Source organism: Strix aluco, chromosome Z, assembly GCF_031877795.1.
Source record: "Strix aluco isolate bStrAlu1 chromosome Z, bStrAlu1.hap1, whole genome shotgun sequence".
NCBI lineage: Eukaryota > Metazoa > Chordata > Aves > Strigiformes > Strigidae > Strix > Strix aluco.
The window spans coordinates 35,753,500-35,777,256 of record NC_133971.1 but is presented as its reverse complement, the minus strand read 5'-3'; the positions used below and the strand labels follow the sequence as shown (position 1 = coordinate 35,777,256).

The 23,757-nt window shown below is 37.1% G+C and overlaps 1 protein-coding gene across 2 annotated transcripts in view; it reads left to right on the top strand.

Annotated features, from left to right (window-relative positions):
- Nucleotides 1–23,757, top strand: part of BNC2 (basonuclin zinc finger protein 2) — a 233,101-nt gene that overhangs the window by 77,286 nt on the left and 132,058 nt on the right. The window lies entirely within an intron of this gene.

Genomic DNA, 23,757 nt, shown 5'->3' with positions numbered 1-23,757 from the left:
TAACACAGTAAGAAATGTGTTCTTCTGCCCAAGTCTTACTGAAAAACTATAGAGTTGCACCTATATGGCTAAGAAAATCTTTGGGTTTTTTCATGTAACTGTGAAGGGCAAATCAAAGTATATACATTGAAGCATCAAAAAATTATAGATTCACAGTCTTCTATGGCTGTTGTTTACATGTCTCATGCAGGTGTACATTTGAGCTGTTTGTTCTATGGCCTCACTTACGTGGCTGGAGCACTGTATCTCTGTCTTACCCAGCTGACATGTTGAAGAATGGCTAACCTCAGCATCTTCTACTACCTTGGATGCTCCCTTCTCTGGGAGAGAAGGATAACTATTTCCAAAGAAACTCGAGAGGTACCTGAAAGTAGATGGGTTGGTGATTTCGATATGAATCTGCCCCTCAGAGAAGCAGTGAATAGTACTGTCATGTTCAAATCTATGATTATACTGATTTTTCTTACAAGAAATAATATGATTTTCTAACACTGAATATTAGCCAACTACCAAGGGCAGCTATCACCTTTTTTTTCTAGGCACTGCTGTTAATTATAACCTGGCTTAGTCAAGCTGTTAACTTATACAGTAAATTTATACCTTCCTTTTGGTTTATAAAAGGTGCATTAATGATCGGCAGTTTTTATAAATCATACAATTTCTGGAAAAAAACCTGTAGTTTTCAATTCAAGCAGTCCGACCACTTCTGGAAATCACTGGATGAATTTTACAATTGGCTGAGTTACGTAACATTGGCTTTGAATAATAGATTGGATTAATGCTTCAAAACTTTTTGTCAAGAAAAAAAAATATATTTGATTCCTGAGTTTAATCCTTCTCAGCAATTCCTCTGCTACAATGTGGCAAGTTTTTTTAAATATCTGAATGTAAAAAAGTGAACTGATAAATAACCATTAATTGAAACAGAACAAACAGAGATTCTGTTTCCCATTCAGGGAAGTGTGCATGAATACATTTTGCTCTACTCAGGAAACTGTAGTGAGATGTGCTAACATATAGGGTACTGTATTTTATACTGCAATTTTTGGAATCACTTTATATTAAATTGAAATGTCTATAAAATGTCTATTTCAGAAAAAAAAAGGAGATAAAAATTGGAACTGAAAAGGTATATTGTTCATATGATTATTCAGTTCTCATTATAGTAAAATTTTGATAACAGGGATTTAGAATTAGCTATATAATTGTAGATGAAGTTATAAGACACCATGCAAAAGTTATCCCTCCTATGTTGATACTGGACATCTCTTAAGTGTCTTCTCTCAGTTCGTTCTTTTGATGCTTGACTGGTTGTGTGGGGTTTTCTTCTTTTGAATTTGGAAAATGGATGGGTGTCATTTTTTGTGCTGACAGAAGAATAAAGCTCACATTAGAAGGTAATGTAAATTGTAAAGCTAATTCAGTGATAGCAGTTTATTATTGTTATGACTATTCTTTATTTCAGTCTACAAAGGTCTGCTGAAGACCTCTTTCATTTTAAGAGGAAATATATTTTATTAGTTTGTAATTTGAGGTAAACCAGTAAATCATTAAAACAAAACCACCTTCTGCCCTACAGTTGAAAAAGGTGATTTTTAAGTGTGTAAAGAACTCAAGTTTGTAATTTGCTTTTACCTTATGTTAACTAAAAGGCTGCACAGTTGATGTTGCTGGTGCAGGGCTGGTGTTAAGGTAATATACAAGATACTTTGAAGACTTTGTCTGTTCTTTTCATAACCTCCTATACCTGTCCCACACAAATAAACCTTTAAAATTCCAATCCAGCCAGTGCAGCTCTTTAGAGGGCATATGACTGAGCTGTCTTCAGTCTATCTTACCAAGAAGGAGAGGATGGAGCTAAATTTCAGCATCTTTGATCACTCTTCCCAGTTTTCCAGTGCTGGTGAGAGCCTCAACTGTAATGTAAGAACAGCATCAGGTTTACCTTTAGTATAGGAAACACAATAACTTGACCACAGATAGATTCAGGAGTAGATATCCATGTACCAGAAAGGGATAAATACAAATACCATTAAGGGGATTTCTTTAACCACTGAAAGTGGAGTAAGTTCAAGCTTCCTTGTAGAATACATGGCACATCCAGGAATGAATAATAATCTGAACAATTCTTAAAATCATGATGCTGTTTGGTATGTCAAAGCTGACTTGAGAAGTTTCTCATCATTTGCAAATACTGTTAGTTGAAATTTTGTTTTGTTAGTTGATTCCCTTCCTGATTACAGAGGGAGGTCTGTATAACTGGACTTGCAGTGCATACATTGCTGTTAGTCTGTCAGCATGACATCACAGGCTTGTTTGGTAGAGAGAGGTCACAGTACATGTATTTATATGTTAAACTATACTTAAAATAGTTTTCCTACAAAGTATGTGTGCATACAAAATATATAATAGAACAGCACCACATTAAAGTGTTGTTTGCACTTGATAGGGAGACTCTGAATAGCTCACTTAATAGCTTTACTGCTGGGGGGTAATGTGACCATACCCAGTGAGAACCAAAAGCCTTAAAGCTGATAAACGTGTTTACAGTGTTTGTGTGCACACGTATACACTGTACAAAAACAGTCACCAAAAGGGGACGAACCGCTGTGGGTTTTGGCCTTTCTCGCTGCTTGCCCAAAATGTATTGAAGGGGGGACATATGTGTCTGCTGGAAAATCTTATGATAGATGTGTGATGTACCTATTGTGCTATTTTCAGGAATCCATCATGAGACAATTATTTAATCTAAATTTGTTCAGAAATTCTGAAAAAGTTGTAATTAATGAAAAATCAATTTACATCAAAAATTTTCACCCCTTCCTATATGGATATTCTCTAAAATGCATACCTATGTGAGCTGCAAGATAAGGAAAGACCAGTCCTGGACAAGGATCTTGACTTTTTAAAGAATATTAGGGTTTATATCTTTTGCATTTCTGCAGGGGTGGAAGCAAGAGTATTATTTTTTTTGGAGGCGTGAGGGTAAAAGTGGACTTCCCAGTGTGATATTCAGTACTCGTTTTTAGTCCTAGATGGACCTGAAACATCAGACCTGAATGTCACAGCATTTCTTATGTAAAGGAAAGCCACTCGAAGTCAATGCTGATTTTTTTTTTCCCCCCACATTGATTACTTTTCGCTCCCTCTCAGTCAAGTATAGTAGGCATATGTTAATTTTAGTACCTGGCTTATGTGTAGAAGAATCAAGAAATTGTCCCCCTCAAGATTTTTAAAAGGCTCTCTGAAATACCACTGGAATAGTCTTCAATAAAGCATGTGGTATTTACAGCACATAAGGCAGTGTGATGGGGTATAACTTCTACTGGTTTTCCTGTTGGGGTGATGTATATAATTAGAGATTAATGAAGTAATTTGTGAGTTTTGTGACCTTCCCAGATTTAATCTGATAAAATCTTGACATCTCAGGACAGCATTCCTCCCTACACCCTCCTTCATTCATGAGGACCGTTCTGTGATTTTAGGTACAAATACAGATTTATGGATATACGCATGTTTTAAATATATGCCTGTCTTTTTCTGTGCTTTAAGCTGTCACACAAGCAGACCAGACGGTTAGATGCGTTCTCTGTCCCTTTAAATTTTCTGACTCGGGCTGGTTTGACAAAGACCTCCTTATCATTTTCTTGAAACCCAGTTTCCTGAATCAGCGGATTTTTTTCCCCCTTGAAACTTCTGAAACTCTGAACTCTGTCAAAACAAGATGGCTGGCAAGTTTTAGGGACAGAGCAGAGACACAGACAGAGACAAAGAAGCCCCTGAGAAGGCAGACGGACTTAAATTGCTTGTGGTTTTTCAGTACAGCTGGTTTCAGATGTGTCGGCCTTGTTCTGCACTGGTTCTACTGCCAAAGCAAGACTGTCACAGCTGGTAGTACTTACTGCACTTGCGGGAAAGTATGTGATTCATTAGTTGGAACCGTATGTTTTTCACCAGTTCTGGTCATGTTTTTGTTAGGATGTGGTAAAAGCATAAGCAGGGGGTGAAGGGACAATGGAAATATGTGACTTGTTACAGATTGGCCCCAACTAGTTATTAGCTAAATTGTATGCTGTAAAAAAAAAAAAAAAAACCTACACTGTTGCTCATAAGACAAATGATTTAATTCTTTGGTTAAGGTCATTTAGTCATAAGTAGTAAAAAAAATGTCAACATCAAGTCCTTTTTCCCCTCTTTTCTCTTAAGGATCATGAACTTTTTTGCTGAAAACTGTAGTACAGGAAGAAGTTGTGCAAGCAAAAGACATTAATTTGGTAAAAAAATGGCCAAACTGGCTAAGAATTTTGAATCTTTGAAAGGAGGTAGCTGCTGCTACTGATAAAATATGACTGTGGCATAAAGGCTTGTGGAGAAGATTTGGCATATTGGAATATTTGGTGGAAGGAGAGCTGTAAGTGGGTGTTCCTGTGCCCACATATGATAAAACAGACCAGAATTGTACGGAGAGATGTAACAAGCTCTTTTGTTTACCTTTTTTTTTTTTTCCTGGGGTAGCGTCTTCCACTATTTTTGAGTGTTGGAGAGAGTTTTGTACCAATGTTTATTTTATAGCTGTTTGGACCTAAACATAACTGCTCAAATGAGAAAAAAAAAAAGAAGTGGGGGAGGGACGGGACAGGACACGACACAGCACATTTGAACCAAACATTACTGTATTCTTAAACTGCTAATACAGCTTGCCCCCCTTCATATCACCCATGAAATAACACAAAGACTTCAAAGACGTGTTTAAGAAAGTGCTTTCAAAAAGAGTCTCTCTTCTCCCCTCCCACCCCCTCCCCATCCCATTTTTCCTCCCATGCATACACAGCCACTGGACTTTATAGAGCTAGAACCGGCTCTGTCTCTGATAATTAGCTCAGCTGGCTGCAGCATAAATAAAGGAATGCACTTAGGGGCTGTAGTCTGTGACATGGTTTAACAGAGCATAAAAAGGTGCATCTGTTAACATGCCTGAATTCAGTCACCTTACTGTCACCCACAGAACGATACCAGCTCTGAAATGTGCCGATGATATTTTGCAAACAAGAGGCCAGTATTGTATTAAATTAACCAGGCTGTGAACGTGCAAAGTGCTGCCTCTTAAAAATCATGCTGTCTTGGCTTACAGTGGTGTTGCAATGAGTCCCTCCAGTATCTATTAGGATGACCTGTGGCACTGAATACTTCAACACTCTTCTGGCTAGTATTGTTGACCTTTGTCAGCTTGATAAAAAAGCAGAGCCTAGAAATGTGCTTGTCATTTTTAGTGAACCAGGAGGCTGGAAAGCACAGAGAAGGGGAGGGGGCTGCAGGGAAGCATAGAGATGCCAACAGCCTGTTTTTGTTTAAATTAGGATGCTGAACCTAGGACAAAATTGCAGTCTGCTTCCCTTTTCCTCCCCAGCAGCCCCATGTCTCTCACCCCTTTCTTCCCCTGACTGTTGCTACTTGATTTGAGGTCTGAAATAATGAGGAATGTCTGCGTGATCAAAGTTACTGTCTGCCTCCTGGTCTCCACAGAAGCCCTGCTGTATGTGTTTGGTAGGCGACAAACAGCTTGTTGTAATGTATTTGAAGGTAATACAATCACACTTTTGTTATGTTCTTTGAACATTTATTTGCTTTTTAATTCAGTAATCCTAATGAAAAAAATACATAGTAAAATATTTTTTGCTTTTATTTAGCTGTATAATTTTTAAAAAAATATTTGCAGGAAAAAGATTACTTCAGCAGGGGATATAGCCAAGCATACTTCAATGAATTGATAAGTTCTTCATTTTATAGATGTGTAATTCCTTTGAAAATGTTGATTAAGGTCTATCTAGCTCTGTCTTGAGATTTAATAAGACAACCGGCTATCTGTTTTCAGTACACACGTTTGTACTATACAAACCATTATTTCTACAGCATTATTACTTTTTACATATTATATCTGTTATGAGTATGTATTTATATATATATATATAGATACACACACATTATATTCTTCAGAGGGTCCAAATGAGTGCCTTATCCATTAGAAGGTGATGTAATGCCAGTGGGAGCTAGTCCCACACAGCTTGAACCAAAAATTACTCCATTTGGCAGTAACAGAATGTGGATGACCAGGAGGTGTGATGCATTCTCTACTGTATTTTGAAGTAGTTACACTGGAAATATCCCACCCAGATGTACTTGGCCCTTTAGTCCTGACATTGGGCCACACCTGCATTCCTGGTGTCCAGACCCATCTTTGTTTTTGCCAACTGCCTTTACCCAGTAATATCTTCAGGGAAAAAAAAAAAAAATCTGAAAAACCCCAGAAAACCCATGCATTAGCATTTACCTTATTGCTTGGAGAGAGGGACGGGGGAGGGAAAGAAGTTGCTATCAAGAGAGATGATAGTGCCTCAAAATCCCTTTATCCAAGTGCTGTGAAGTTATAATAAGCCAGCTGTGAAACAGAAGGAAAAAAGCCACTGAGTTCTTTTCAGTTCTCTTGATTTTTTTTTTGCAGTTATGACTTTTCCCCTCCTTTTTTTTTTTTCCTTATCTCCCCCCGCCCCCCAATCTCATGGGAGTTTTGAGAGAAGCAAACCTAAAAAAAAAAAAAAAAAAAAAAAAAGCTGAGGTTTATGTTAGAAGAAATTAAGGTTAATGATCATTGGCTCATTTTCCTATTCCGTGGGTGTGGATGGAGGAGTAATCAGTGCAGGTGGCCTTGCCAGTTGGGAGTTTCTCTTTGTCATCAAGAAAATAAGGAGAGTGCAGGGATTGAATTACCACAACTCTTTCAGGGCTAAACATATTTTGTTTCCCCATTGGCTCTGGTTTAAGGACAGAAAGCTGCCATTAATTTTATCCAAAAGAAAAGCACACTTAATTATCTATATATTCTGAGATAATTTGACCAAATGTATAAGAATCTGTACTCGTTCAAATGTATGTCTAGTGTAATCTTACAGATAATTTTGCATATAACACACTGAAAAGCAAAGACTTTTTCTTAATTTGCTCTGACAATTTATGTTTCTGTGCCCAATTACCACTCACTTTATTGTTTAAGAGCTGCTTATTAAAATATGTGCTCCGACTGCTCCAGTTGGCTTCCCAGGTGCTTGTTACTACATGTAAAGGTGCTCATTTCTAACTTTTAGAGGATGTATAGAATTGAAGGAGTTCTGTCCTTTGAAAAGGAAGTGGTGGATTTGGATAAGGAAGTGTGTGCTGGCCCTGAAAGGATATCTAGTGTTTATTCGCATCTTGGCTATAGAAGAGCTGTTCTTTAAAGAAAAATGTTTTTGAGAAAGAAAAATGAAATGACAAATAATTCAGGCAAACAAGCCCCTGATAAATCCCACTTAGAAGCCTTCTACATCAATGATGGTTTTTGTCTTATGTTGCTGGAACAGATTACGGTCAAGAGATTTCGATTTAGAATACAGAAAAGTCAGAATTAAAAATCAGTGGGAGTAAAAGGTATTGAGTAGGAGGGAATACAGTAGTCAGAGTGTTTTGAAGTGTGTGTGTGCATTTGCCCATCCATGCTGCATCATATTTGACTAGAAGGGGAATAATACAACCAAATAGGTAGTTTTAGCTTCAGAACATGATGCAGCTGGCAGCAGCAACTATTACTTTAGCACTAAATCTGCGCAGATGTTAAATTATAGGTAATGTAGTTCTAGTTAAACTAAAGACTTATGACTACTATGTGTACTCATTGTTGTGGGTTTTTTTTAATGAAGCTGATAGCAATGCCCCACTCACACTCTTACAGGAACAACAGTTATTTAGCTTTGGAAAAGAGGCAGTGTTACAGATTTAGGCATTATTATTCAAAATAAAATATTACAGCATGAGGAGGTTTAAGTGGTAGAATAGGGGGCTGGATTTTGGTTCCCTTGGTCCTCTGAGGTAAGAGTCAACATGCAGCTGAATATTCATGAGGCAGTCATTAATATGAATAGTTGGTCTGCTGCTGCACCTTTCCATGGTTTATTAATAACTTATGGACAGACCACTCCCAAGAATACAGAGGGCAAGAATGCTTTAATGATTACAGCATTCTCTCAGTAAAAAGAAAGAATGAGATGGTTTATTTCAGCAGCACCATATGCAATGCTGTAGTTAAGGTGTCAGTAGCACACTGTACTTAAGGTTGTATCGGTAACACTTGAACTATAAATCCTTTTTTTTCCAGGTTTATAAGTTGTGTGTAAAACTTTGTTCCAGGCTGAAACATGACATAAAGAAATATCTGCCCTGAAGCAACTATTTTTTGGCTCAATCTTTTAGCATATCCTTTTATCTTTTCTTATTTTAAGTCATTGAATAGAGGGAAAATAAAATGAATGTTACCATTTCAAGGCTTTCTTCCTCCTTGCTGATGAAACTTGAAATGAGCTTAAATTAAAACCAAGAATGTTGGCATATTATCAGTTCATAGCATGGTCTGAGTGTTTCTGGAATTGAAGAGTAATGTTTGTTACTCGTGTAAGAAGAAGTTTAAAAAACTCACCTTGTATTAAGAAACCCTGCTGTTGAGAGATGATTATAGTTACAATCCACAGATAATCTCACTAGAGAGGGGGAATGATATGGGAAAGATGCTGAATTTATAATAAAAGATGTTTTAAAAACAATATTTTTCTGCTTTTAAAAGTATTTAACCTAGGACTTATAATTTGTTAAGATTTTTGAGATGCTCACAGGATACTACCCAATAAGATTATGTAGTCCTATTTTGTAAATAGTATCTACAATAAAAATGTAGCATGCTTTCTTTCATTCCTTACTAATCAGTTAGGAGCTTAACACTTTCTCAAGAAAAAGTGCATGCCATGTTATTTCACTGTTATTCATAATAATGCAACTTCTGTCATCTCAGAAAAGCAGCCAATTTTACTTTTTATGTTACACTTTCAAACTTAAGTAACTTCAGCTGCTGAAGTTGTGTTGTGAAGCCTCCATTATTGAGGGCTGACAATGTACACTCTTGTTATGTTTTAAATACACATATTACATACATCCCATGGCTTGTGCTGAGCCTAGTCAGACAGTCTTTTTTTTTTCCCTTCCTTTTCTGTGTGTCTTGTAAAAATTTTAATCCTGAAAGTCCACTAGTGTAATGAAAAACTGAATCATGAAATGGAACTGAAGAAATTTCACCCATTAATCGCTATCCAACAAGAATTATAAGAAATGTTTTATTTTTGGTTTTTTTCCTCAGTTTTTAGCTTTGATAAAGTTCACATAGGAGCATTATCATTTGGTGGAAGAAACTGCATGTTTTTTCATAAGCTTTTAAATTTTTTTTTAGTCTCTAGCACGCTACCCTCCAATGAAGTCTCCCCTGGGACTGTAATTTTTCTTTTGTATTAGAAGTACTGAAGTACCATGGATCAGGGGATTACTAGTTAGATACAGAATCTTTCTGCTTTAGGTCACCGGTTTGAATTCAGTCCAGGCTATCATCAGACTGCTGTTAACATCTGAGGGCAGCATGTCATTCTCAGTCCAGTTCCCAGCAGGCACATTTCTTCCATTCTCCGATCTTTCTCTTCTGGGTTGAGCTCCTTCTGTTGGGCAGTCATCCTGCCAAGTTTAAGTGAGTTCCATCATCCACACTTGGATCCAGTTTTCCCTCTTTAAGGAACAGTTCGTCCACAGTCACTTCTTTTGTGTTACTTACTCAGGTGTGACATTACCATCACCACCATCAGTGATGTGCCCTTTTAATGTTTCAAGACACTCTGGAGTAGAAAAGGAAACAAACAAAAAGTCCCCTAAAATAAACAAAAAAATATCCTTTGCCCCCCCCGCCCCCCCCAGAAACACAGCTGTGTTGTGTAGAGTTTTATGGATTAAATGCTTGGCAGAGTTGGAGTTGACAGGAATTCAGTTTACAGTCAGACAGGCTCATCCATGGAACTCACTTAATTTCATTAGGCTGCCACATCCTAGGCTGGCTACCCTTCTGGACGTTTTTATCTCTCAGGGAAGATTGGAAGGGTAAAGTTAAAATTAACATCTCAAGGGGAACATGTAATGGGGTAAAGTTAAAATTATCAGGTTTTTGTATAGGACATGGGAATACTTCTGTTTGGATGCTTGTACAATCATGGGAAGCCACGGAGAAGTTTTCTGTATCTTCGTAGAAAAAATAAGCACAAAGACTTCTAGATGATGTTTGTGTAGGCCCATCCACAGCAGCCTTTTTATGGGTATGGCCAGTATATTATGTGGCTGTATCTCTGTATTTGGGTACAGTAAGGAAATAAAAATAAATAAATACATTGGCTAAATTGTCAGTAATCACAGCAGGAGGCTGAAGGACGAAATGAGCCATGGAGACTGAGCTGCTTTTTCAACCATGAAGTTGACCTCCTTAGGTCAGGGTTATGAAGTGCTGGTAGACCAAACAGTATATAGAAGCTTTACTGCTGCTACCTGTGGTAGTAGAAAAAAGGGACTTGTAGTTCTGAGGCTACCTGTTCATCTCTTCTATGAGCATTACATTTTCCCTTTTTTTTTTTTTTAAATGTTAATGTAATTCAGAGCATTTAAAACATCAGCAGATGATTACTGGAAACATTTTGTATAAGGCTAGAAAATATACAGTAGGGAACTAGCCCATTTTGGCAGGAGATAGGCAGGGTGATGTAATGGTCCTTTCCTTCTCTAACATTTATGATGCTAGATTTTATAACTGCTGAGTATACTTTTCCAAAAAAGATGAAAATGTTATACCCTTTAGCATTAAAATAAATAATTTAGAGCAGGACATAATTGTGCTTTCAGATCTGCGTGACGGAAATCAGCTCCATTACACTGCTCTCCCTATGTATATGTTGACACTGATCCCTAGGTGGGGGGTGGGGGGTGAGGGGCAAGTCTGTGTCTTGAGGATCTAAGAGGAGTACATTGCCTTACATCTTACTGATGAGATCAGAGTTCATTCACATCACCTATAAGCAAAACTGAAACAGCATATGGCATGGGTATAGCTCTGAGGTTCCCAAAGTCTGTCTGTAATTTGAGTCTTGGATATCTACTTATTTTATAGTGCATATTTTGAAACTTCCTAAATAATTGTATATTGCATACATAATCTTTTTTCTAAGAGTATGAGAAGAGAGAAGCTGTCAATGATATGTTTGTCATACAAGATTTGTATCTGGCTTCTTCATAATGAAATGCATATAAAATAAACATATTTTTCCAAGCCCTTCAAGTTTTGAGAACTGGAAATAGTCACACATTTTCTGTAAAATTTGGTTTATCAGGTGCCTAAGTTTTGCACAAATACTTTGTTACATACTCCCCATTCCCTGGTACTAGTCACACTTTCAGAGGTCAGTAGCAGTTTTACTTTAAATAACCAGTTTCGAAATCGCATTTGCATTGCTGCAGGAGAAAAGCACATATCTAAATAGGTACTTGCACAATTAGGTAACTGCACATTGAGCAGTAATTTGCATAAGTAATGGGCTTTCTTGTAAGTAAACAGGGTAAGAGAAAAAGGGTGAGGACACTCATACCTGGTGCCCATCTTTGAAAACTGCTGCCAGAAATGGCTAGGTTTGCTTAGTGAGTAAGATTTAGCAGGATTTGTTTGGAATACTTGAGAGACTGTAAACATACTATGAAACCATGTTAACACAAGATTATCTTATTAGACAAACCTCTTGAATTGCTTAGGAATGCTTAATTTATTAACACCAGCCAAAGCCTTATTTTATTTATTTATTTATTTCTCTCTCCACCTCCCCCCTGCTCCCCCCCCCCCCCCCCCCCCCCCCCCGTTTTAGTGGGGGATGGGGGGGTTGAGGCAGGGAGGAACCTCTTTTTCTTTAAGAAAAGGCATCTTGTCCTATACCCTAACCACAGACATGTTACAGACAGTACTTTGGGAGAAGATAATATTGCTCTCATGCTTTCCCTCTGAGGGTGAAGGCGATTGTGCCTGGAGTTGGCCAGCCTGTGGCTGTCCACCATCTGTGTAAGGAATTCACAATCCCAGACAAAAGAAATTGGCAAAGTCTTCGTTCTGTCTGTTCTCCAGAGCCTCAAGATAGCCATAAAACACCTGGACAAAATCAGCAGGTGATGGCAAGGGAAGGAGAATGATCAGTCACAGGCATTGTTGAATCCTTTGAACATTACTTATAGCTTGGACACTGCTGTCACCAGACACAGTTTGATCTTTGGTGAGCTTTCTGGAAGTGCTTTTTTCCCTGGCTGTATGACAACAGGGGGAACCAGATAATGCTGTGGAGGCAAAGCAGAGTTTTCCCATTTTGTAATTTTTATTTCACTTTGTAACTCCAGTTTTTGTCACCTGTATTTACACTTAAATAATCATCCAGGAAGAAAGGCAGCTTTTTATATGCACAAAAAACGTGTCATATCTTAACTTTGTGACCACCCTAACCAGCAGTGCTTAACTGTGATCTGTGTCTGAAAATTAACAAATTACTTCAAATTGAGATCCATCGCTGTCTTTCTTTTCCCTTTCACATTGCTTTACACAAAACTTGAAATGACAATTTTAAAACTAAGGAATGCAGTTTTCTTCCAAGTATGTTCTTGTGTTAGTACATTCATAACAGAACTGATTTTCTTGGTTATTTATGATTTCTTAGAACTCACTATTGATCATCAGTTAGACCTTCATGTAATTGACTAGAAACGCAGTACAACTCTGAAACTCTGCGAAAATCCTAGCCTTTAATTCACTTCATGTTTTCTTATATTATTTCCATACCATGTATGTTTTTTAGTCTGTACAGACTTAAGCATAGTAGTATTAATCTTGAATTTAAAAAAAGAACAAAGAAGTGCAGTGACAGATTAATATATCTAGAAGAGTGTCTGTACATGAAACAGAAATACAGCCACAAGAACTCGCCACCTTTGGCAGGAGAGGAAAAAGCTTCCTACCCGTTAACCTGTTGGCGATTGGTGTCTGAATTTTAGTGCTTGGGTGCTTAGCACTTGAGGCTGACAGTCTTGACAGTGTCAAGGGGTTAAGTTTGTAGCTGTTGTTTTGTAGCATTCCCAAAGCAAAGTGTAAACCCTATCAAAAAGCTGCTGGATCACTTCACAGTTCAGCTGTCCCTTGAATCCTCTCTCCTGCTGGTGTTTTTCTTTATCTCCTCCCCTTCCTATGCTCCTGCAAATACAACCCTTATTCACAGAACTGGTGTCAAGCTTCAGTGAATATAATTCTGCCTTGCTAAGTGTATTAATGCTGCACTCCACTTCAGACATGAATCTCGTGGTTCATCATAAAGCCTCTGTGTGGATTCGTGTGTGCATGCCTGAGTTGAGGTTGTTTGTTAACTTGTTGTTTTAAGGAAGACTGAATGCTGCAATTGTTTGACTGTTTCTGTAGCCTGTCTTACAGCTTGTAATCAGCTTGTACGAACCTTAGGGAAATAAGGGTGAAGATTCAAGATCAAAAAAAACAATTAAGGAGGATTCTGTTACTTCCTTGCAAGATCATTTGTTGATAATTAAAACTAAGAAAACTTGGTCTTCATTCCACTTTCTCAATGTGGAAATTATATATAGCATCCCTAGAATGCACTACCAAAAGTGTTAATATCTTATAACAGCAGTAATAATAATCCTTTTACTCTAGCTAATCATGTGCTAATCTGTTGGTAAGTCAAAAGTATTAGACCATTTTAAATTCATTGTGTCAGCTCAGCTCGAGTAACTGGCATGGTGCTATAAACGTATGGGAGAAAAGTTCTTCGAACTAAAATAACGATGTCATAAAGAATTTTGCAAGTTCTACCCAGCAGCTCTAAGGATGTCATTAGTTTTAGGTCCTAGACAAAAGCATTTGAGGTTCTACAGAAACAGAATACTGCTTCTGTTCCCTTGATGTGTACTATTTCTGAATTGGATTTCAGTGCTTACTACTTCTCACTAAGCAACTTGGAATAGTTCACTATCTGAAAGATTCTTACACTTGTAATCTTTTCTTCCTGTAAATGCGTGACGGATGTTTGCACAAAGATACTTGTTTCTGAGTTTTTCTGTTTGTAGCCCATGAGGTAATTTAGAGTATTCTGTTTATTTTCTTTTAAATTTTGTCTTTGTGTAGCCTAAAGTAATTACGTAGGGTTTTATCCATCCTGTCGCTCAAGCCTACCTGCTTAGAATTTTATATTTTGGAATTTTTCTTTGTCCCCTCTGCCATTCTTCTTGACAGCATGCTTCACATTATTCACTGAAAGGCTAAATCAGATACTAACACTCTTCATAATTAGACTATTCAGATCAGACTCAATAAAAATAGTGATAAAAGTTGATAAGAAGAGTAATTTGTGCTCCCTCTTAGTCTTACATGAAAAATGGGCATATATTCTGTTTTACATGGTTCTGTCTTTGGTAGAAGACTTCGATGATTACCCATGTAGCAGTGAAAATTTCCTTTTTGTTACCTATCAGGATAGTACATACACAAGCTCATTTCCACCTGTCTAGAATATTTTGAGTTAGAAGACATGTTGTCAGAAGAGAGATTGTGTTTCGTACTGAAAATGTGACTACATTATCAGAATACTGTAAATCTCAATCAGCCTGTTACTGTGAAGTTGTTTCTGTGATAACAGTTTGAAAAATTGCTTCTACATTATAAATTTGAAAGTTCACTTTTTATTTTAGATTGACGATTTCAAAATGTCATTTTCATTTCTTTTAACACATACCCAAATTTCTTAGGTATCAGTGGAAATTTTTCATATGCACAAAGTTTGTGTATGACTGTGAAGATTTAGTCATGTTAAGTTTAGAACTGCAGATGTAATTTAAGAAACTGTTCAGAAAATGCAGACCTGAAAATTAATAATTATTTTTGTCATTTGACCTGAGATAGGGATGTGTCTTTAATTTTTTTTAACCTATTTTAATTTGTTTTGCATTTCACAGAAATTGTATTTAAAACCAAACATAGTCTTCAATAATAATAGCAGTCATTTATGAGATTTTGTTTTCTTTATTTCTTATATGGAGTATTGTATTTTTTTCTCCAGTACTTTACTACCAAATCTACCAGTCTGACTCACTGTTTGTTTCCTTTAGTGATCCACTTCAGCTACAGAGCTGAGTTTTATTAGTGAAAAGTCTTGTTCTGGAAAAGAAAATACTGTCATTACACATGTATTGTGGTGTTTGAGGGTCAGCTGAAGTACAATTGCAATGCAGAGACAGGACAGAGGACATGGAAATAGTATTTTCACATATGGAAAATAGAACTACTTTGCCCTTCTGTGTTAAAATCTAAAAGTGCATATATAAAGTATGTATCAGTGCGCTTTCCCCCCAAATGCCTTCACAGTCTGCTTCTTCACTTGGTTGCTGTGAGTGTACTTTTTAGTGTTGGCCTGCAAACTTTTGTTTCCTGACATTTATGATTTGTGACCTTTTAACTTCTATCTTATGAAATTTTTGTCCTGAGTGAATGAGGCAATGTGGTCCATTCTCTGCCTGAAAGGGCCACAGGTTAAAGCTGACCTCAAGCAAAGACTAGGGAATCCTTTCATCATTGCTACTTAATCTTGCAGACTGTTCTCTGCTTATGCTGCACCAGATAATAATACGTATTCTACCTACTGTGTGGATTGGTTTTGAATCCTGAGAGCAAATAGAATAGCCAGCTTGTACACTGCTTTACATCTGTCAGTTTTGAAGCACTATAAACTGAGACAAAGGAGAAGGAAAGTGCCTTGCCCAATGTAATAATGGCGGACTGTCAGGCATGATCCTTTGTGAAGCCTACAGTAAAACAGATTGGCTGATAGCCTTCAGATTTATCTCTGATTGCTGTTCAGAGGTAATATTTAGATCTGGAGCTTGTTGGTGCAGGGACAAACACAGAAGATCATCTGAAACCATTTTGCTAAGCGGTTTAGTTAAGCCATGATGAAGCTGTGTGTGAATGTTCTTATTCAGAAAGAGAATGGCCTGACGTACTTTGCTGGGTCGTTTCATGTGTAGAGTTGCATTCTCCCATCTCTCAGAACTGTTCATTCACTTGTCTAAAAGAGACTGTTGATGGATCCAGATTGGATCCAGATCACTTACTTTTTCTCATCCCCCACCCCAGTATATAAACCTCGGCTCTCTCAGTTACATGAGAGCTTGACAAACAGAGATCTCCATTAAGCTTCAGCATGTTGTGTTGCTCAAATCATCCATGCATTTTTAAAAGTAGCATTTATTTAAGGGGTAGGGAATTGTGTGTTTATATAAGAATGTGAGTTTAAACCAGTGTTTTTATCTGAGAGAGAAACAGAGCATCCCCTAGGCTAGGTACTTAGGTGACTTGGGCAAAGGTGGCCTGCATCTTAAACTTTTGTGTATGCTAAGTAATGGAAAATTATTAGTGACAGAAGTTACTTGGCATAGTGTTATACAAGGAGATGAATGTTTGTAATATCAGGGCTTCAGTCTGTAAAACATTAAATAAATGTACTATGCTATATAAATATTTTTCAGTAGTTGTTATTCCCAGTTGACTCATGCTGCTCTTCAAGTGTCCTGTAAACAGCTCTGGATGGGGCGATGGTAGGTAAATGATGAGCTTGAGGCATCTTGCCTAGAGGTTAAGATGCTTCTCCTACCAGATGTCTGTCCTGATGGCTTTTCCCCAGAACCACAGCCACTAGAGCTGAGTGGCAGAGGGAAGCTAAGCTCATTGCTCAGCAACTTCTCTTCACGTCCTGGTGAAAACTGGGGCACATTTCTCCTTCCTCATTTCTTTACTAGGTCAGTAAATGCTGAGAAAGTAAAGGTGTCAAAACACACGGGGAGGTGGCAATGTTGTAAGTGCCACAGCCTTTTTCCTAGTGAATGTGATATGGAGCTCTGTAACCTGGTATTTCCCTTTACAGAATGGAAAAGTATGTTATGTGAGTACGTGTACAGCTCAAGCAGAGCTGTACCATAGGAAATCTAGAGGAAAAACTGTGGAGAATAGAGGACCAGCTAAAAAATTTTTCAAGGAGCTTTCTTTTCCTGGCAGTGGACAGCACATTAAAAACAAACTGAGTGAAAAGAGCAGTTTCTAGTGTGAGCTTTTGGTCAGAATGGTAGCCAGGATTTGTAAGTGTAGTTAAGTAGCTGATATCTAGCAGACACTTCAGCTTCCTGACTGATTATTGAAATTAATCATATTGTGTAATTGTTTTAACTCGGACCTCTGCATAGTAGAGTTTTTCTCCACCCTGTTTTGCATGCTCAAAGAAAAATATATCACAGCCTCTCATAACTTCAAATAATTTCATCTGTAATTCAGAGATGCAATCATAAAATAATACAACCTAGATTTTGCCCTATGATAAAGTGTGGTCCATACAGTTACTTTTGGTTATTCAGGTGGAATAGTTCTTTAGTTGTCCCTCCCTTATTTTAATATGCAAATGTATTTATACTTTTAAAGTGGGCGACATTTTTGTTTCAGCTCTTGTTGCTAGAATAAATTAAACATGAATAGATTATCTTAAAAACACTTTGATATTTGGAAAAAGAATAGTAGTACCATTTATGTGGGCACTGCATCATGGAACAGCTACTTAATTTCAGGAAACAGTCTAATGAATGTGAACACTTTGGAAATTAGTTGCCCATTTCATTAATTGTTTATTTGCAAATGAAAAGAGCTAGTCAAGCAAAGATACTGTTTGGTTTCTGGAAATTGCTCCACCAAACTATCTCCAGATGTTAGGGGAAGTGAGGAAGGAAGAACATCCACGTTTTAATACGTGAAACTTTTGTAGCATGCTCACAATTCATGATCAGTGTTTGGATGCCATTTCTGCTTTGTCTCCTGTGTGCTAAGTCTTCTCTTTTCCCAGTTTTTGTCCAACAAAACAAAGTTTGTAGCAAAGAGTCTACAGCAGTATCTTCCTCTGAAGTGTGAAGTGTCCAGCTGAAGAAAATAAACTGGTTGTTGCATTGTCAATTTAAATAATATAAAATTTGCATTTCTCTCTTTTCAGAAAAAAAATTTACATGTTATAAATGATTATGTTGTAGGATAAATGATAAATGTTTCACAAGAAAGGACAGATATTAAAATGATGAAAAGTAATTAATTTCAATAAAATTCTTAGTAGCAAATGTGTTTCTGGAGTGCTAGCTTGCTTACAGATGCTCTTTTTCCAACTTGTTATACAAATTACTTCATTCTTACAAAAAGTAGGTTTCTTTCTGAATCTGCATAGGATATCAAATGAGACTGCTTTGTTTTCAGTATTCTATCTCTTTTTTTCTTTCCTTATTAAAGTTGAAATTTTCTGGACTATGTGTTTAGATTTTTGCCATTATTTGTTAGCTCTTTTAACTGAGCAATATCTCACTCCTTATACCCTTTATTTTTCCCAAAAGAAGGAATAAAGCCCCCATCAATTTTTGCTAAGAAATATTAGGGAAACTCATTTCTGAGTGATAACCAGCCAAAAACAACATAGGATTTGTGTTCAGGGTTGAATTGTACATGTCTGTTAAAAAAGGCAACTGTGCCACAGTTCACTTTACAGTTATTTTCCAGATTATTCAAAATACTTGAGCATTAGAAGACTCTGTCTAGTCCCACAGGAAAAACTGTCCAATAAGCCTCTCCCTTCATCTAAGGGTCATAGAGGAAACCCTGGCTAGACATTTTGGTGACTAATTTAAAATATCTGGCAAGACAATTGATAGCACCCTTCCTTTGTGTTGTGACAAATATATTTCGACTGCAGTTTATTAACATAATCCAACACAACCACAGACATATTGTATGTATTATAGCATAGAATTAGAAACATTTTTTGCACATCACAGTCTTTACTCTCTCTCTTTTTTTGACAAGGATCTGGGTAATTGCCTCAACAAATGAACTGCTGTGTTCAGTCTGTTTCTATAATTTCATAAATTGTTTTCCGTGCTAAAACTAAGCAAGCTTTTACTGAGTAAGTATAAAGAACCACAGTGTAATTACGGGAGCAGTATTATTAAAAAGTGTGACAGAAATGGCAGTTTAACTGACAGCTACTTTTTCTTTGCTTTATTACAAGAAATTAAGTATCTCATGAACTGCCAGTTGGTGAGCAACAGTATCTTCTGCCTCTCTGTCTCTCTCACTTTCTTGCACACATGCATGTGTGCACACAGGTATCTTAGAGCTGATACTTATCATAGATTACCACATAAACTGTATCGTAAATTACCACCTGAGGTTCTTATGGGACTAGAAAATTTTATTTCAAATTAAAAATAAGGGGGCTTGTCTCACACTTATCTAAGTCCAATATTTAGCTCTTTTGTATCTCCCTTTGAATATCTTGGCTCCCTTTATTGATGAAGGGAATTAGAACTATTCCTATTACATGGATGGAAAAAGTAAGACACAAGAAATTATTAACTTTCCCAAGGCTCAGAACCCAGTGAATGACCAGGCCAAGAACGACACCTAAATTTGCTGTCTTAATCATTGAACCACACTGCCTGCAATCAATATGGCCTTGATCCAGAGTCCACTGAAATCAATGAAAAGAAAGTTTTTGACTAGGTACTGTATGTAATGTAAAGTCCTTGCTTTAGTTTTTTTATTTTTCTCCTAACGATGTAGTTATTAAAGTGCAGCTTTTCCATACAGTACTTTGTAGTGAGTAATTTAAATCAATCAGTGACACTGATATAATTTGAATGAGGAGTAGGGGCTAACTTCCCCAGTTCTAAGTCTCCTGTCCTTTTCACTTGTTTTCAGTTGGACACTTTTATGTAAGAAATGTTCACATATTCCAGATCCATTCATTGTCTTTAAAAATGTGTATATATTAAGTGTCTGGACTACTTTTCTTTATGTTTTCCAGGGGTCTGTATTCAAACCTTTGCTTTTACTCATCCTAAAATCAGAAGAACTGCAAAGGGGTGTTCTCCAAATATTTCACAAATACAAGATTTGAATCAGGTTTATTACTAAATAGGTGATCATTATTTTTAAGTTACATGCTCAGTCACTGTCTAGTCAGTCAGGTATAAATGTTAAACTCCTGACTAGGATGAATGACAGTAAGTGAAAGGCTATCATATATCATATATCATTGGGTTTGTAAAGTGTGTACAGGCTGGAGCAGTGAGGGTTGTGAAGTTAACTTTACTAAAGAAGGAGGCAAAAATCTAAAGGGTTTTGTGAAAATACTTAACTATAAACACAATTTTAAATTTTTTTTTACTGAACCAGACATAGTTTTGGACATAGTTTAAATTGTGAAGACTCTAGCAAATGTCGTATCATTATTTTTAACATCCTTTTTTACTGTCTGTGGTGTGACATGTCCATAGGTTTTTATTAGATTAATAAAACTTCTGCAACAAAAGAGTGGGATTGTCATGAAACATAGAAGGCCATTTCATTTATGTTTTGCAGTTGTTAAAAGCATCTGAGAACAAGGAAAAATGAGAACAAGTAACTGCTGTACTTAATGAACTGAACCACGGTGATTGTGTTTAGTTAATTACTTCACAAAAACTGACTGTATGAAAATTTTTCTGGATTCATGTCCTGGTCAGTTGTGATCTTTAGAGATCTATTTTCTTAACAGCTCAGGATCTTCATACAGATCTGTGAAAACCTAAACTGTTTGTGGTATTGATTGGCTCAGTAACATTGGTGAGTTCTGGCTGCAATATCAAGGAAAGAGCTTAACCAGGTGTTGCTACCAGGGAGGCTCCTGCTGAAATATTCCTTTTGGAAAATAATGTTTAAAACTTACATAAACATCTCCTATAAAAGTCTGTAAATCTGTTTTCTAGTATGCCATTTTGAATCTGATTTTAGTATGTCTGATCCTTCAGTTAGATTTACCTTTTTTGCACAGTACTCGGAAATACATCTGAATACTCTCAGATCTTGTTGATGCCTGGTAAGAACCTGTACAATGTCATGTACTCAGGCAATTTATTTTACCATTCTTCTTAGATGAAGATTGGAGGATTCTGAGTTCTTAGATGTCCAGTAATTCCTAGTTCCAGGCTTCGTATGAATAGAGAGATTTATTTTTTTCCAGAGTTCTCATAAGATTGAAAATATGAATTCGAAGTATCTGTACCAGGCAGACAGCAGTGTTAGCAAAACCAGATCTCCTACAGCTTTATTCTTAGCATTGGAAATTATTACAGATCTCTAACCTTCTCCCAAACTTCCCCTCCAGCCCACCTTCTGCAGCACTCGTGTAATCCAGAGCTACCTTTTGTTGGCTTAATAAGAGGTGTGGTGTGACTAGGCAGGAGCTGCTGATTGACCAGCTGGCTGCTACCTCTTCACTATTAAGTAAGTGTAATGGAATGCCCTGGCTGTAAGTACCTGGCAGACCAAAATAAAAGGTTTTGGGGACTGCATGCAGCTTCTGGGTCATGCTTTGTGCAACCATATTATAAGAATTAAGTATCTTTGCAAAGTCTACCTTTCTGCCAAAGATGGTGGAAGTTGATTCATGGATTCAGAAGTTGTGGAAGGGTAAAAAGACACATAGAGTCCAGGACTGCATAACTATTGTTTCTTTTGGAGACATAATCAGATAGCAGCATTTATTTTTTTAAAAATCATATTCATTAGTTTGATAAGTTCATTGATGTAGTAGGACAAATACTTTCCACTTTTCATCATACCATGGACACAAGTGAGAGTAAGAGTATGGTTTTTGTCTGACTTTCTTCCATCTGGACACTAGAGTTAAGGGGTCTTCTGACTTAATCTAGAGGGTTGTGGAATATATTTGCCCCATCTGCTCCCCATGCTGACAGGTTTCATGCATGTGGAGTTTTGAGGACTTATGCTTATGCAGGTTCTTTGCTTGTTGAGAACTTACTGTTCTGTGAGAAGTGATTCCTCACAGAATTGCTCTCATGTTTCTTCATATTTTACATCCATACTTTGTGTTCCTGCAAAAATCAGGAGACTTTTAGTAGTTAAAAGGAGTACTGTTTGATGAAGTTAAGTTGAAGAATGAAAGCAACACAATTCTGGACTACATATAATTTTTTCATAAATTATATTTTTGCCCTTGCAGGTTACATGTCTTTTTTTGAAATTTGCCCATCAGTTATAAGGATAAATTCTAAGTAGTTAAACATTTCTAGTTCAGAACTGCACAGGTGAATCTCAAGAACATTGCAGGTGCTTTACAAATTAGTCTGAATTAATTGGAGCTCCTGATGTTTTACTACAACTGCTAACTATCCAGGTAACACATGTACATTGAGGACCCTGGTGAAAGCCATTTGAAAGGGATGTGTGTGTTGCAGATATTTACTTTAGAAATCATTAAAGTGGATTTCATACTTCCTCTTTGGGTGATGAATGTCTGCATTTCAGCAGGATGGATGCACATGATGTGCAGTGGCACATTTTCACATGTGAGCTTCGCAGGGCTGTAGCAAACCAATCAAATTGCTATTATGCCCCCTATTCTCAAAAATGTAGTACTTACACCTTGACATTGAATTTTAAATTAGCCTAAATTTGAAAGGCCAGTGGTTTTGTCCTGTTCCTCTAACACATTTTTTTTTTTTTTGGAGGGTTGTTTTATTTCTTCCCCCCTACACCCCTTCACCCTTTCTGCCTTTGTTGCTTCCCTCCCCTATCGTCTTTCTCTACATCTGACCCAGTGCTTTCCTTTATCCTTTCCTTCCTTTGCTACTACCTGTCAGGTATTATGCTTCTCTCCACATGTTTTTACTCCCTTGAAGTTTTACAAGGGACTGGAATAGCTTTGCAACTTCTTCTTGTACTGACTAAACACTCGAAAAGTCATCACTTTCTCATAAGCAATGATTTCCTAAAGCATGTCAAGTATTTAAAATTTAGAAAAAGGGAACAACTTGGCATAGACCCAAAGTCGCATTTGACTTCAAAAACTGTGCCTGACCAAAACCCCCTAAAAGCATCAGAAAAATCACAGAAGTGACAATTTTATTTTGGGAGAATTATGTAGAATGTCTGTTCTTCTCATCTGCTGGGATTCCCTTCAACAGTATTGAATTTGGATGCTGACACTAATGGAGACTTTACAGAGCTGTTGGAGTTACATGTTTCTTTTAGTAGCATTTAATAGTATTACTATCTAATAACTATTAGATGCTTGGTAATTAGGTGAGTGAGATGCCTCTGAGTTATCAGTTTTGCCGGTCTCCTAGGAAGCATCTGTTTTTCATCTTTGTAGTCCTTACTGAATGGGACCATTGTTTCAGAAAAGGGAACAACTTTTTAAATGAGGTAAAGAATATTACCATATATGCTTACAGCTGAAAGGTGTGTTTTAAACTGCTATATCAATAGGCTTGAATGATAATTTTGGAAAGTAATACATCCGTATGAATGTATGGATGCCTGCCACTAATGGTCTCCAAAGGTTTCAATGTAGTGGTTATATAGATGAGACCTCCTTTCTGCTGTTAAGTCAAAAATGGTTCTGAACTTGTTTGTTTACCCAACTTCCGTCATGCATACCCTCCAATGCTGCAATGTTTCTCCAGTTCCTCAGCCCTGGTCCTCAGTTGCCCTTCTTTCCAAGTCTAACAGTTGTTACTAGTGCCTGCCATGACACCTGATGTTTTTAGGCATCCCAAATCCCAGCACAGTCATTTCTCCTAAATAGGAGGAAACAGCTTTCAAGCAAGGCCTCTGCTGTCCCTCCCTGTCTAATGAGCTCCTCCTTCCCTCCAAAGCCTGCCTCCTGGGAACTGTCCCCACTCTGCTCCCTCATCTTATTC